Below are 17,068 nucleotides of genomic sequence, written 5' to 3'. Positions count from 1 at the left end.
TTTAGCTTGAGCTCTCAATTTAACAGCTATTGGCAGCTTCTCCTTAACTATGAGGAATAACAATTAACTTCAGATGGAATATGAAAACTAAATTACAGTTGCTAAAACGAGGAACAGCAAAGAGAAGATCCTATTATAACAAGATATAGTCAAGTTACATACACAGCTCCTTTAATTTGGGAGAGTAGGCTCACAAGGAGCAGTAGAGATGTAGACAGATTGTGAGGTTTAATATTTCCATACATTCCTCAAACCTGATCAGGAGCAACTCAAGATTGTACTTTGCTTCCTCTCAAAGTTCTTACACAGAACAGTTTCTCAACTGTATAGGCATCTCTCCTATAGACACAACTTACCTCATCTTCCACTGAGACTCTTTTCCATTCTCAATCTTCCAAAAGTTATTCCCTCATCCTCCAGAAAGGAGACCAAGACTGTGCTTGAAACTTCAACAGAGTAACACTTGATAATTTAAGGAGCTTGGCAAGAGGGCCTCAAGCTATAAGAAAATATGACTGGCTTTTTATTTGCAATCTGGAGAGTACAATTCTCTTACAGATCAGTGAGAGACAGATGCCAATCCATCAACACATTGACATAATATACTTGAGACAAAGCAGTCAGTCTCAAGGGAAACTACTTGCTGCAAAACATCTTTTCCTTAGGAAACTCTTATTGATTCTTATCTTGAGTGAAATTACTGCCTGACATATTGTTTCCCTAAAGTTCAGTTTACTTTCCCATCCACCTGCCCTCCCATGGTAGGGCTAGCACTGAAACTGCCAAAGAAAGAAGAAAAACAAACCCCACACTAAAACACAGCCTGGTGAGATTTTCCTGCTCTAAAGCTTTTCCTCAACTGATAGATGCTAAAGAGAAAGTTTCCTAGGCATAATTCCCCCCCCATGCAGTCTCTGCAAACTCCCCCAAAACCCAGATCAAAGCAAATCTTCCCACATACCCTGATGCAACTCATCAAACAATCCAACACTCCCCTTGTGAGCACACACACCATCTTTCATTCCTTTATAAAGACTGAAGCTTAACCACATTCAGATGTACCTGTTTCATCTCAGGAGGCACAGCTGACATTCTCAGCTCTCCCAAGCCTCCTGCTGCTGTGCTGCACAGCAGGATTGCTTCTGCAGTCATCACTAGGACAGCACAGCTGAGAAAACTTCCCTTATTATAATGAACTGGCCTAGACCCCCATCACACTTCTTTGTAGGAGACATGAAGCAGCGAATCACTTTGAAAAGTTATGAACCTAGCTACATGAGGACATCATCATTCACTACAATTTTGCCCCGTTAATTCATCCATGGGCTTCGTATCAATAAGAGCCAATTCCTCAGTTTGTAGTGGCTGACTTAAGGTTCAGCTTGTAAGTCTTGGACTTCTCTCAGGTGGGAAGCTCTATGACACACCTCCTGTCCCAAACCACTCTTCCTGGTTAAAAATTCATTAGGACTTTATTCTGAGAAGGAGTTCCCACATTTTGAATCCAACTATGCCAGACATGTCTTGAAACTATGCCTTTAATGGGCTTTATCCCAGCCATGCTTTGAAGATACACCAGTGCTAGGTTTGGGGCTGCTTCCCATTCTTCATTCTTCTAATGTTAAGTGACTTGGAATTTAGCACACCAGGATGTCCTTTAACAGACAGTCATATTACCGTGGCAGTGCTCCATGTTTCAGGGCATCCATTTCATCACAAGTGTTGCTCTTAACAGTTCCAATATCTTCCATTTACTTTCAGACAGTGACATTTCACATTTCCTTCATATATGGTCAGCTCACACTTATATCATTTCAGCAGATCACTGGGGTAATGGAGTAAACTAATTACAAATCCCTACTAAGAATGACAGCTGATTGCTAAAGAATTGGTAGAATATTTTCTGGTACACTGAGGAGAGGAAAGAATTTATAAGACAGACTGGATCTGTTTCCAAAAGCATGCAAATCATTTGTGAACTGGAACCACACAAAATTCTTCTTCAGAGAACAGAAAACCCAGAAACGTTGATTTTTTTTTGGCTGAGGATAACTCTGGCATGTAGAAGGGCATCATTTCACAGCACCCAGGAACAAATGGCAGAAGCATTTGCTATCCTAGAAACTCCTTTAAGACTTCAAACATTCTTGCACTGTTTCTTATGGTATAAAAGCAAACAGCCCAAGTGAGAGTAACCTGGAAATGCACACTGATGTTGCAGAGGTGCTCACACGCAGAGACAAAGACAGGCTTTCGGTCCTGACATGCTGAATACGAAGGAAATACACTGAAACCTACTGTGACCAATGCTTTCACACTTAAAAACTTTGTTTTCAGTTCTCCTGGGCACTCAGTTTGTAGTGACCTCAGGGATACCTCAGCCCACCTCCCACTTATTTAGATGTTTGGCAACTTAGCTTGTCTTTCTCTGTCCTGTGTTTATTACACTGTACCCTTGCAGAATTTCACAAGAGCCATAATGAAGAGAGGCTTCTTCTGGAAAGAGTGAAATATCAACACTTCAAAACAAGTGATGACAATTACTGTATTTCCAAAAATGCTTCCATTTGCTTCCAGTTTGCATCTTGCTTTGGCTCTCATTCGGGAAGGCTATTAGTATTTAAAGGGGAAATGTGCCAGGAGCTACTTTCACACAGTATTCTTAAGTTACTCCTGAGAGATCATCTGATTAGCCCCAGGGAAGTCATGACTCCACAGCAGGGTATTAATGCAGTTTGCCATTAAAGCAGACACAAACAAAGCAGGTCACAGCTTAACAAAATGGGTAGTACAATTACACTTGTCACTAAAGCATATGATGACATTTTCTATGTCCTTCTTTTTCAGCTGCAACAAATGTAATAAACATACCCACTGATGATCTTTGTGCAAAACCTCTTCATGGAAAGCCAGCCCTGTCATCTCCTCAGATGTTCCTTTATGTAATCAAGCTGTTCTAACACTGGACACTGACTTCTTTACCTTTAGCAAATGGTCCTACAAGGTAAACTTTTAAAACTCCACTTTTGGGTCTGGGCTGCAGTGATGTGTGGGACAAACACAGCCCAAAGAAGAGGAATAACCACACTGAACTACAGCTGTTCCTGAGCCTTACCAATACTGGGGAAATGTTCCACACCCACAGATCTGTATTCCCCTATTTTTGTTGCTTCTTAAGCTTTCTGTGTATCTCAGCTCAAACAAATGAACTTCTGGTGAATTCTTATTTTACTAGAGATACAGAAGATTAATCACTGTTATCACTTCTATTTTCCTCATTTGGTGGGAGATGTCCCTGCCCATGGCTGATCTTCTGCAGGGGGGTTGGACTAGGTGATCTCTAAAGGTCCCTTCCAACCCCTACCATTCTATGATTCTGTGATTGCAACCCAAACCATTCCATGATTCCATGACTATGCTGGGAGACCTTAGTGTGTTCCTCCACCACAGGATGAGAAGAAAATTAAAAACAAAGTATCACTTGCCAATAGCTTTAAAACAAGTAAAGCCAGAAATTCAGAATTAATCTTTAAGAAGCTGGGAAAATCTTAACTGGACAGCAGATGATTCAAACCTCTGCTCTCCTAAACTGCTGCAAGCAGAAATGGCTAATTTTTAAATCCCCAGCAAATTTGGATTATTCTCCCTAATTGCCATGAAACCATATGAAAGATGATTTATGAAAGAAACTATTTTATCGTAATCATTATAAGAAGAAACATCTGAGAAATCTTATCCTTTAATCAGCACATAACTGAAATATTAAGATGACTGTAAGAGCAATGACTGCAACACCTGTCAGAAACCATGAGTCTTCCCAGCTTTGAACACTCTGGCAATAGGGAAGCCACAGCCACTGTCACCATTGTAGAATGTTTCAGTGTTTATCTAAATGCTAGAAAGGTTTCTCCAGTGAGCTCATCGGAAAAAAACCCAGCTAACCACCAACCCCAAAACAGATCACATCAGCACTCATTTCAGCATCGTCTTAGACACACTTCCAATTTCAATCTCATTCTAACTAGCTGATCTTGTAATTATCATCCCAGCAGAATCAACTATCCGTAACAGTTGGCTTCTTAAGACACCAATATCCACCTCAGACAAAGTCCAAGGAAACCAAACCCTACACATAGAAGAAAAGATAAAATTCCTTTTCTTTATCACTACCATCCCCTATGAACTGAGATGACCACCCAAGACACCTAACACTAAGCTATCCAAGACATAGCAGAGTGCTTCAGTGGTGATTCAGAGCATTTGGCAGATACAGCCTGGGAAAAAGTGGGATTACATATTTGCAAACATTCTTGTGACTGTTATGTTTGCTCAGGTATCTTTACCAGAGTATTATTTACATAGCAAAGCAAATTCCTATCTATAATCAAACATTGATAGCCAAGGCAATAATGTATGCTGAGGACACACTATTTTTGTCTTGGGTGGAAGCAATGTATGTTATAAACATAATGGAATTTGCATAAATGTAATTTCTAAACATAAGTCAGTGAAAAAACATGAATAATGTCACAGGGCATATTGCAGAGCTTGAACTGATCTTCCCAAACATAAAGTAACAGCTGTAAATGATGCATAAATACAATATTTACCTAGAACTGTCAGGAAAAGCTTGAATAAAATATAGAAAGCTCTCTATGAGGAAACTGTAAACAGTAAATGGAAACAGCTGACATCTCACAGTGCAAAAGTAAAGTTTTTATGCTACTTTTGCCATTTAAAAATGCATAGGGCAAGGCTAATTCAGAGTAAATACACACTGTATTAGGTTCTGGACATGGTCAAGATCAGATGAATATAGAGAGGCAGTAAGTTCATTTCTGTTGCCTCACTAAGCTGAACACACCTTGAGTACAATTCATAGCCTGACAAGCTGAGAATGAAGCAGGAGAGTCACAGCTCAGAGGTACTGTTCTGTAAAACAAAACATCTAAACTACATCATTCAAGTGAAAAACACATTTTACAATACTGGGTACCAAAAAAACCCAACAGACACCACAAGTGTACTGCCCATGCTGAAAGACCAACACAGCTCCTACCCACTGGGGTCTTCCCCCTGGTCTCATGACCATCAGCAGTGCTTTAAGTTCTGCTGGGAACAGACTCACAGGTTGCATGGGACCCTCCCACAAGGACAATGGGAGTTTCTACCAGGAGACCTTGCTAATGTTTGTGCTTGGTTGTGATTCTCCACATAAGGAACAGACTGCTGGAGAGACATGCCATCACTCTATGGCATAGAAGGAGGGAAGGCTTGCTACTTGTTTTCCAAAAAACTCTTTTTGACATGGTAGGATTCAGAATGCTGTAAAACCACATCCCCAGAGCAAGGAGAAGCAAAGCGAAACAAACCAGCTATGCACTCAGTGAGCACCCGTGGAGTTCCATAACCAGTGCTCTACACCATTTGCTCACATAAATCAAGACCAGCTTTGACAGAAATACTTCTTCTGACTATGAAAATCAGGAACACAATTCTATTAGTTCTGAGCACTTCTGAATATTTTTCAGAAGAAGCCTTGCTGGAGTGAAGGTCAAATCATAACTGTAACAACATTCTGAAACAAGAGAGACACAAAGGCTCATGGAAACGTGTGGAAATTACACCAAGACATTATTGTATTTCATAAGGACTTTCAGGAAAGAAAAACTACCATTTCCAGCCCTCAGAAGTGAAGAATGGATTTCTCAACCTTTACACAAAGGAATTTAAACAGGTGTCTGTTCTAGATCTTCACACACAGTGAAAAGGAAGCAAGAATCACCATGCACACAAACCAAGTGCTATTGCCTCCTATGAAAATAACTGTCAGAATCCACTCTTATTAACGTTTAGTTTTCTCTCTCTGCAGGACATCTGCTTCACAAAGGCAGATACAGTGTCTGCCATCACCACCAGCATCAGTGGAAAAACAGAGACCTAAACCTCTCGAGCTGTTTCTCTTGTTTGCATCCTAAGCCTATGGCAGCTCCTGAAATACTGCAAAAGCATCTTTGTACAACTTTCTCTGTGTCTGTGTGTCCTGGCTTGGAGTGATTCCAGCTACCAACCTTGCACTGCAAAGCACGGGTTGTGGCAGACCGGACTCAAGACTTCCCCTGCACTCCTTCTACACAGTGCTGAGTGTCTCTGCAGTCTCCAGGCCCTTGGCACGGTGCAGCTCTGGCAGCCACGTTTCCATTATCAACTCACTAGTTTCGCCTGTGCTGTACCAGGCATCCTCCACCATCAGATACAGCACTTCATATTTGCTGCTCGCTGTTCCTTTTTGGATGGAAAGGGAATATATTTAACTGGACAACAAACCAGAAGTCCTTTTTATTTTTAACATGGCTTTCCCTGGGGTTATCTCACTGAGCAAGAGAGAATAACAACACACTTCTGGAGCGGGCCTGGCGCTTCAGCCAGATTCTCTCTTCTCGCTTCCGCCTGAGTCACTCTCTGATCCCCCAGGCCTCTCCACAGCTGGGTGTCAGATTATTTTGGCTGGGAGTTGTACTTGCACAGTTGGTACCACCTGCTGTAAATTCTTCAGTCCTTGTTATCTCTGCAGCAGCTCTTGGCCTTTCAAAAGCTAATTCAGTGAAGAAAGAGGAAGGGACAGTTTGTGCTTGGTGTTTAAACTGCAAATTTGTTTTCCAGAACCTCTTCAGACTGATAGTTTTTACTATATGTGAAGAACTCACAGTGTGACACGATGAACTATCAGCTCCTGCTGCTGCCATCATTTTAAGAAGGCCAGACTCTGTGCTGTTCAGTTGGGTGCTCGGTGGTGTAAATCCAAGGTAACGCCAAAGACCACAGTGGAATTACTTTGCCTGCAGGTGACAGAGCTACCCTGAGGTTATGTCAATAAGAGAATAAAAGTTCACTGTAGCTCTTTATGCAGACAAAACCCAAGCTATTAGGCACAAGGCAGACTCTGGTATTTTTGTGTTTATCCCACTACTCGCAACAGTCAGCATTTTTAGAAACACGTGGTTTTAGCAATGAGGATGCCATCAGTCAAGTAACAGGGGAGGTAACAGAGGCAGCAGTTATAGGAACAGCTGGATGTATATTCTTACATTTAAACAAGACTTACTTAAACTCACTGTGGATGCAAGACCTGAACACTCCAGAGGAATGAACCGATCTAACATCAGCAAGTGCAATTGGATCGCAGTAGTCAGGGGATAGGAGTATGACCCAAACTAGCCTGAGAGATGCTGATACACATTACAGTTAAAAGAAATTCTGCATTTGAGCCAAGAGCCACATTTCACAAGTTCAAATCCACTGCTAATCCAAATATAGATCTGAACAGGTCACATTTAAAGGAAGTTCTGCAGTCACTTTGCTGTGGAGGTAAGCTGACTCATGTTTATCGCTGTGTGGTCTTCTTACAGGATAACCATTGAACAAAGAGAAGGCAGCTAATTACGGTTTGGCTATCTAACCTAGAAGAAAAAATAGCAGGTTTCTGCTACTATGAGAAAACTTACCATGTGTTTTCTGCCTTTTCTTTCCCTTACCCTCCACCCTGTCCAACATAAAAGCTTAATCCAAAGCACCGAGATGTGGAGTGGGGGAAAGAAAGTATTTTTAGATGATACGTACTTTGCTGTTCCTCACTGGGAAGGAAACAACAACAGAAGCTCCTACATGTTCTCAGTTATGAGTAAGAAGAAACTAGGACTTCGTAACAAAATAACCTGTCATTTAACAGAAACTATCTGACCTCCCCAAAAGACACAGAAAGAAGTAAAGCTGTAGAAGCTTATAAACAGCAAACAGGTAGGATGGAGGAAAGCAAATACCTCCTGACTTCTAACAATACAATTCAAAGACCAGGTAGCAGTCATATATACCTACAGCATGATGCATACACAGTGCCTGGTCAGGCCTTAATCAAACATGCAAATAGGAGCTCTCGGAGGAAACACACATCACACAGCTTACACCAGCGTTTGTTACCAAGATAATTCTGAAATATCTATTTCTGCCTTCATATAGGCTTTGAAACTTCTCCTTGCTCTCTGCAAAACAAGCATTTTTCTACTTCTTACCTCTCAGTTTTATGTGTAGAGATGCCCTTTAAAACTTCTTAAGAAATTTAATAGGTCTAGAAACCCTTAGTAGGCTACCAAATCCCCCTATAAATCCTGGCAAATTCCCAGCTTGCCCATTCTCACAGGGATAGATGGCCTAATTACAAAGCCATTAAACACTGTGAGTTCAAGGGTCTGCTTTAACCCTGAGATTATTTGATCTGCCACACGCTAACAGCTTCGGTGAAAGAAGAGTAAAAAAGGACAAAAACAATAGGAAAATGAAGTGAAAACAGGGTCAGAGTAGGCAAATGAAGAAAAGAAAGTAGCAATAAAGAGACTCAGCAATTAGGGAAAGAACACTCTTTGACAAAGGGGGAGGCTTTCGGCTAAAGCGGAATAAGGAACACTGCTGACATTGTATGAGCTATCTCTTAGCCAGTGTAAGTAAACTAAGAAAAGCTGTTACAATGTTGATGTTGAGCCACCTCCCTAGGCAAGACGGGCTGAGACCAGCTCTGTCTGTGCTGGGCCACTGACAGCCACTGCACATGAGCAGGTATCACAGCAGAACTCCACCTGGCAGAGGTGTGATGAAGCTTGTGAAGTTGAATGAAAAGCGGGTATTTGCTTTTATTACACGTGTTTCATTTTATGCATGCTCAGACATCTCAGCTGGGCTTTATGCAAGTAGACACCACATACAAGCACAAAGTAAATGGCCTGATTTCTCAGGGCAGAGAGACACCCTAGGTCCTGATCTCATTGCTAAGGTTACTAGAAGCTTTGCAACAGGCTCAGGTGACAGTAGGACAGGTCCTCACTGAGAAAATCAATACAGACCCTTGCATATGTTAAGGTAAACTAATATAAACCATTAGGAAAAACTACCCTTTTTCTCTCCCAGATGTACTCTTTGATAAGAACCAAGAAGGATGGTTTGGACCAGGTCAACTCTCACAGTGCTCTGACACTCCAGAGTCAGGGCTTTTTCCCTCGCCTTTTCTATAGTACTCACATTATCCAAGTCTAAGACTTTGGCACTCAAGATAAAAGAAAAGACCAAAAAGAGACATTTAAGTCATGGATTTTGTTCAAATTATCTCATTGTCCAGGGACGTGGAGCCAGCTAATCTGTGACATTGAAACAGAACTTATCTTTCTTGCAGACTATTTGCTTAGGCCACTTGGACAGTGAAAAGAAACTCCAACCTAGGCTGCAAGCAGCAAAAACGAACAGAAAAATGTGACTCCTGAGGTGCCACTATGCCAGGCAAGCTGGCATTACTTACTGTTTAAGTTGTGGCTGATGGTTTTACACAAACCTGGACATTACTTATGAGCATTTTTAATTTATCATCCCAGATTTCCTCTTATTTTGAATACCTTCCAGCCTTAATAATCGTCTTGGTTGGAAGTGTACTCCATGCTCACAGCAAACATGGCCTTCAGCGTTTAGCATGTTTGTAAGGCTTGCAGTACATCAATGCCTCGTTGTCTTAACAGAACATGACAAGGAAAAGAATCACACCCTTTGGCATGGTATAAGCTTATTAGTGGCTCTACCAGCTTGACATTTTTCCAACCTACTGAGAAAACACATACTTTAGGATCTGTTCTTCAAAGAGTTTGTCTCTCCTGCAACCATCACCAAGCAGACGTGCAGCCCTTTGGCAGAATGCTGCCTTACACACAACTCCCACACAGCACTGCTACACCCTGATATTTATATTTAGCTAATAAATAATTTGGTTGATATTCTGAACAATTCAAAGTGGTTTTTGGACAGGATGCTTAGATTTGTGCATGTGAGGTGAAGACACAGAAGGCAAGCATATAAATGCAAAAGTCTGCCCACTTTAATCCACTGAAACAGCTGATATTTGTTTTCTTGTGCCTTTTAATTTTCCCACTGAGATACCTAGGAGGAGACAGTCACCCTATCTTTGGTTAAGTGTTGATGACACTCATTATGAGCCTCTAGAGAAAGCAAGGAAGCCCATGGTTTTCCAAAGGTTCTGTGGCTCCAGGAACTCAGCAAGAGCTGTGGAGCCTACTGAAATATTTGGTCTCCAAACACATCAGATAACTATCTCACATTAGAAGAAAACTGGACCTTCAAGAGGCAACTCATATGAGAGCTCTTCCGAGTGTGAGCTGGCACACTCAGTTCTGAAAGAGCATTTACACTGCGCAGCACAGCAGTCGTCAGCTTCTCAGCTAAAACATCTCCATCAGAAGAGCTCCCATAATACTTCACACAGGATCACTCAGAAGTTTTGACACCAAGTGCAAGGCTAATTATTGTCCACTGAGTTCAGACTTCCAGCCACAGTCTGTTTGGTTACTATGAAAAAAAATCAATCCATCTTTCTGAAGTACCTTGGGTAAGTTTCCTCCACTCATCAGTGGAGAAATAACATCTAGCTACAGCTTTATACCCTGGCTCTGGAACAGAACAGTGCCCACCAGTGCCAAGCCAGTACTTGGGTCAGTTATTCTGTGACCACAGTTATCACAGGGGGATATTTCAGGAGGCATATACCTTTGTGATGGGTCTCAGGGCTTGGTGAGAGGACTTTGGGTAAACAGCAATACTTCCAGAAGTATTCTAGGCCGTAATGCAAGTTATGCCACCTCTCTGGCACCATGGCTGAATTCTGCCTCAGTGCCAAGGGCCAGTGAGACGTGTTTTTCTGTGTGCAAGTTGCCTGTGGCAGCTTGAGACTGCTCCAGATCTGGGGCTAGATGGCAAGGCAAGTCACAAGCCAGGCGCTAGCTTGTAACTGCTTGACTTTTGTCATCTCCCTCTGCACTCCATTCCTAAGTGGGTGTTCTTTAATGGAACAAATCATCTCTGGGACCCTCTTTTTTTCCAAGGAAGTTCAGAAAAGCATGGCTTTTCAATTCCACTGGATGAAGGCTGCCATGACCTCCAGAAAATATGAAGCTTCTGTTGTCAATTTCTTAACTATTAGTACTAAGAACTGGAATTTACAGGGACTGGTTATTGCATTGCCACATGATAACTTGCTCATATGATGGAGAAGTCAGAAACAAAGTCAAAGAGAGGCAAGACGAGCACTCTGATGCACACAGAGTCAGTTTTACTCCTTGCATTAGCATTTATACCAACACCAGAGCCTCAGAGGACTATGCAACACACTCAGTTTGACCCTTGGATGAATCCAAAATAACCCTCTGGTTTGTATTTCAGGAAAAGTAATTATTTCAACAAATCTGCTCCAATTCATGTACCCTCAGTCAACAACAGAACAGGCTCTTTCATAAGCTCACTCCACAGCTTTCAGTCTGAAGTCCTCTGCAGAACTGAGTAAGTCTGGTCAAATAACAACTCCTGGTCAGCCAAGTCATCTGTAAACTATAGCATGGATCCAAAAACCTGTGCTCCTTTATTTCTTGGCAACTTCAATTATACAGACACACCAGCCATTACGATTCAGCTTCAAATAGTGCTGCAGTCCAACGTACTCATAGCCTTAACCTCATTATTTAGTCAGATCTCGCTGCTATCATTTACATTGGAGAAACACAGCAAGCACACACTTTACAAGTTCCTACTTCAAAATACTCTCCACATTTTTGGTCCCCACATATCTCCCTGCCCATGGTTCACTCTTTGGTCAGTACTGCTACTCCCTCTCTGGCATTTCCTGTAAAAAAGCAACTTCACACCACACGGCACATTATCACCTGACAGTCACTGCACAGGCCCCTTTCCTGGCTATCACTCCACTTCCCACTCACAAGGCTCTTTGGCAACGTGAAGCTCCCCAGCAAAGGCAAATAGGAAATTACTAGCCCCAAGGCCTAAGAATAATAACGATGATGACAAAGCCAGCAAAAGACAAGCAAAGCTCAGGCTTGTGGGATGACATAAGCAGTCAACTTTTCCAAAAGAGAAATACATGTGTTTCAATGGGAATTGTGTTACCAGGAAATAGCACAAATGGGGAAGTTTGGCTGATGGTCTTGCTAAAGGCAGCAGTGCCATGATGGCAACAACTAATAGTGGGACCACCTGCAGCAGCCCCACAGGAGCTCACACCAAGGGCTCCCTGAGGCAGTTCATGGCTTACGCCCCAAGACTGCTCAACTGGGGAAAGAAACCAGAAAAATGATCCATCAGAATGACAGAGCTCCCCACCTGGAGCCTGAGCCACCAGCTCCAGGGCAAGACCTGCTCCTGCAGTGCCATGTCAGCATGCGGGGAGCACAGCCCCTGCCTGGGGCTGGAGCCTCACCTGCAGGGCAGCCAAGTGCAAACAGTTACTTGGAAGCACGGTGTGGTGTTGAGTCCTTACATGTTGTGTGTCCACAGTGGTTTCTGCTCCAGTTGTTGCTATTGTGCTCGTTTTTTTGGACACTGTGGTTTTAAGGTTAACTAGAGAAGTGTGACTGAGCTTTGCATGGTCGTATTTGCACTGTGAGAGAAAACTTGTAGTTAATTCATCCACATTCTATCTCTTACCTCTTTTTTTCTCTGTTTACAGTATTATCAACTTTTATGTTGCATATGTCACATGAAGTTTTAGCTCACTTCAATTTTTATCTGTTTCTTCTACAGAAGCCACCAACTCAGTAACACAACTATGATTGCCAGTATGGCTGCACAGAAATTCGGGACACCAAAAAGCCCTTAACTGCAGCGTTGTGTGTGGCTTTCAGGCAAGCTCAAAAACAGACAGGAAAAAAAAACCCAAACCAAAAAAGGCAGCTTTTCAGCCAAGCATTTTGTCAGGCTTACAAACACCTGCAAATCAGTTACACTATGAAGCCTGACAACTAACAAAGACAAAGCTCTGTAACACAATACAATTAGACCTGAATAATTTAGGCACTAAAGCAAATATTTTGAGACTTAGGCTGTTTACTCTCCTGAATGAGAAATCACCCAGACTTGGATTAATTATAAACCTACAGAGAAGGAAAAAAATAAGAGTAAACAGTCACTGTGTTAGACTTTACTATCTGAATTCTCTCACAGTCCAACTGCACAGGGCTAAGGAGGGATGGCAGGAGATTTTCCACTCTCTTCTTCTGCCTGTGACATGGGACTTGACAGAGAGAAGAGGTCAGTAGGATTAAGATGGGTGGTCAAAGTCACACAAGCAGCATTAATGCTGGCAGCTGTTTGTTTCTTGAACATTGACTTTGTTACTTTGGGAAAGTGAGCTTTCCCAAAAGGAAATCAAACAAGTATCATCAACGCTGTTTCACAGCAATGTAAATGAGTCCTAATTTCCTCAGTGTCATCCAGAGGTCATATTGAGAATAAGGTTTTACTGTTGTTGGTTTGGACCAACTGGAGAAACAGTATTGAATGGGTTATTGGCTTTTCTTCGCTCGATGAGGAATCCAAGTTGAGCTGTTGTGACGCAGTTTGTTTTTCTGAAGGCTGAGCATTTTTGTGTGCTGTTCTGAACTACCTGCGGGCACAGGTTTGTGAGCAGCGTCCTTCCCTAGCCACTGATTTTTGAGAGGTAGTACTCCTGTCTCCTCTCAAATCAGTACTGAACAGAAACCTTCATTTTTCAAGGACACTGACTTAATGACAGTGTGCTCTTTCCTTAACTCTTTGTGTCATTATCTGACTTTCCAAATCACACACTGAGTTTAATTTGGCTGTACAAATTTACTGTGCATTTGTTTCAGCCTGGTAGTTGTCCCTCAGAAGTCCAAAGAACCGTCAGCAGTTGTGCCAGATCCCATTAAACTTACCCCTAAAGGACGAACCTGCAGACTCTGAATCCTGCTTTCTCCTCTAAGCTGTGAGACTACTTGAGTGTAAGACAATTCAGGGAGGTTATAAGAACAAACTATTTATTCTCATCTCTACATGTGAGGGTTGCATTATTTTTTTTCCAGTTCTGGGGTGAACATTCTGTTGTTGATTTGCTCTTTTGTTTCTTAGCTTTGTGAAATTACAGCACTGGAAAGATAGTTCATGTTGGCTCAGGTGTACACCCTACCCATGATGATGTCTGGGGCATTTCCATTATAGCTATAGGTCTCTTATTATCCCTAAAAATACAGGAGATAAAAAATCCCAAATACACTATTGATTTCAGCTAATAACAAGTAGATGTTGTTCATATGTGGAGCTTGAAGGTCAGGGAAAGAAGGAACCTCATGTATATGCCCTCTGTTCAGGTTGGGCGTGCTGAGTTGGAAGGGTGGGTGGCAGGAGTACAGCAGTGCCCCTGTCACATGCTTCCCATGTTGAAGAGGCAGCCAGTGCTGGCAGTGGGCAGCAGAACTGCCCTGGGGCACTGGCAGAGAAGGGCAGTGGGCAGCAGGAGAGCTGTGCTGTGGGGCTGGCAGAGAGCTGTGGGCAGTGGGCAGCAGGAGAGCTGTGCTGTGGGGCTGGCAGAGTGCTGTGGGCAGTGGGCAGCAGGAGAGCTGTGCTGTGGGGCTGGCAGAGAGCTGTGGGCAGTGGGCAGCAGGAGAGCTGTGCTGTGGGGCTGGCAGAGTGCTGTGGGCAGTGGGCAGCAGGAGAGCTGTGCTGTGGGGCTGGCAGAGAGCTGTGGGCAGTGGGCAGCAGGAGAGCTGTGCTGTGGGGCTGGCAGAGTGCTGTGGGCAGTGGGCAGCAGGAGAGCTGTGCTGTGGGGCTGGCAGAGTGCTGTGGGCAGTGGGCAGCAGGAGAGCTGTGCTGTGGGGCTGGCAGAGTGCTGTGGGCAGTGGGCAGCAGGAGAGCTGTGCTGTGGGGCTGGCAGAGTGCTGTGGGCAGTGGGCAGCAGGAGAGCTGTGCTGTGGGGCTGGCAGAGAGCTGTGGGCAGTGGGCAGCAGGAGAGCTGTGCTGTGGGGCTGGCAGAGTGCTGTGGGCAGTGGGCAGCAGGAGAGCTGTGCTGTGGGGCTGGCAGAGTGCTGTGGGCAGTGGGCAGCAGGAGAGCTGTGCTGTGGGGCTGGCAGAGTGCTGTGGGCAGTGGGCAGCAGGAGAGCTGTGCTGTGGGGCTGGCAGAGTGCTGTGGGCAGTGGGCAGCAGGAGAGCTGTGCTGTGGGGCTGGCAGAGTGCTGTGGGCAGTGGGCAGCAGGAGAGCTGTGCTGTGGGGCTGGCAGAGAGCTGTGGGCAGTGGGCAGCAGGAGAGCTGTACTGTGGGGCTGGCAGAGTGCTGTGGGCAGTGGGCAGCAGGAGAGCTGTGCTGTGGGGCTGGCAGAGTGCTGTGGGCAGTGGGCAGCAGGAGAGCTGTGCTGTGGGGCTGGCAGAGAGCTGTGGGCAGTGGGCAGCAGGAGAGCTGTGCTGTGGGGCTGGCAGAGAGCTGTGGGCAGTGGGCAGCAGGAGAGCTGTGCTGTGGGGCTGGCAGAGAGCTGTGGGCAGTGGGCAGCAGGAGAGCTGTGCTGTGGGGCTGGCAGAGAGCTGTGGGCAGTGGGCAGCAGGAGAGCTGTACTGTGGGGCTGGCAGAGTGCTGTGGGCAGTGGGCAGCAGGAGAGCTGTGCTGTGGGGCTGGCAGAGTGCTGTGGGCAGTGGGCAGCAGGAGAGCTGTGCTGTGGGGCTGGCAGAGAGCTGTGGGCAGTGGGCAGCAGGAGAGCTGTGCTGTGGGGCTGGCAGAGAGCTGTGGGCAGTGGGCAGCAGGAGAGCTGTGCTGTGGGGCTGGCAGAGAGCTGTGGGCAGTGGGCAGCAGGAGAGCTGTGCTGTGGGGCTGGCAGAGTGCTGTGGGCAGTGGGCAGCAGGAGAGCTGTACTGTGGGGCTGGCAGAGAGCTGTGGGCAGTGGGCAGCAGGAGAGCTGTGCTGTGGGGCTGGCAGAGAGCTGTGGGCAGTGGGCAGCAGGAGAGCTGTGCTGTGGGGCTGGCAGAGAGCTGTGGGCAGTGGGCAGCAGGAGAGCTGTGCTGTGGGGCTGGCAGAGTGCTGTGGGCAGTGGGCAGCAGGAGAGCTGTGCTGTGGGGCTGGCAGAGAGCTGTGGGCAGTGGGCAGCAGGAGAGCTGTGCTGTGGGGCTGGCAGAGTGCTGTGGGCAGTGGGCAGCAGGAGAGCTGTGCTGTGGGGCTGGCAGAGTGCTGTGGGCAGTGGGCAGCAGGAGAGCTGTGCTGTGGGGCTGGCAGAGTGCTGTGGGCAGTGGGCAGCAGGAGAGCTGTGCTGTGGGGCTGGCAGAGTGCTGTGGGCAGTGGGCAGCAGGAGAGCTGTGCTGTGGGGCTGGCAGAGTGCTGTGGGCAGTGGGCAGCAGGAGAGCTGTGCTGTGGGGCTGGCAGAGTGCTGTGGGCAGTGGGCAGCAGGAGAGCTGTGCTGTGGGGCTGGCAGAGAGCTGTGGGCAGTGGGCAGCAGGAGAGCTGTGCTGTGGGGCTGGCAGAGTGCTGTGGGCAGTGGGCAGCAGGAGAGCTGTGCTGTGGGGCTGGCAGAGTGCTGATGGATGAGGATTTCCGAAATAAGAAAGGCCTAAGATCATGTACTGTCTCCTACAGCAAGCCTCACTTCTCCATCTGCCTGCAGGAGCATCAGTAATAGATCTTTGCTTATTTCCTCAGCAGGATATTGCACTGTTGACTTGACGGTAGTTTCCCTGCAGTAAGGCCCAAGCAGGAATGTCAGTGTTTGACTTGCAGATCTCTTTCAGCCTGCCTGTATACTAATGTCTAATTCCCCTTTCCAAGCACAGGGCTCTACAAGAATGGAAGCTCTCACCCTGCCCATGTGAGTCCTCTTTGGGCTCTTTACAGATTTTCTGTCAAGTCTCTCCGTTTTCTCTCTGGTTGTGGTGAATTAGGCAGTTACACTTTTGTGTTTCACCTGGAATTTTTGAAACAAGTCCTTTTCTGCCACACACATCACCCTCTACTTTCCAGGCTTTGTTGCAGATGAGGCTATTCAATAGGTATCTAGTTACAAAATCACATGTATTTTTGATGACTCCTCTATTCCTACATGGCCCAGAGAGATTCTCTGTTGTTCATGTTGGCATGTATCTAAGGCACCAGGTCACATCAGGACTGACCTGCAGGAGTGGATGGCTTCTTCTAGTAACTGGGATGCAATTCTGCAAGAATTCATGCAGGAAAGGTTGA

The sequence above is a fragment of the Colius striatus genome, chromosome 12 (genome assembly GCF_028858725.1).
Source record: "Colius striatus isolate bColStr4 chromosome 12, bColStr4.1.hap1, whole genome shotgun sequence".
In the NCBI taxonomy this organism is placed as follows: Eukaryota; Metazoa; Chordata; class Aves; order Coliiformes; family Coliidae; genus Colius; species Colius striatus.
The sequence above is the reverse complement of the archived record's forward strand: the minus strand, read 5'-3'. Positions refer to the sequence as shown.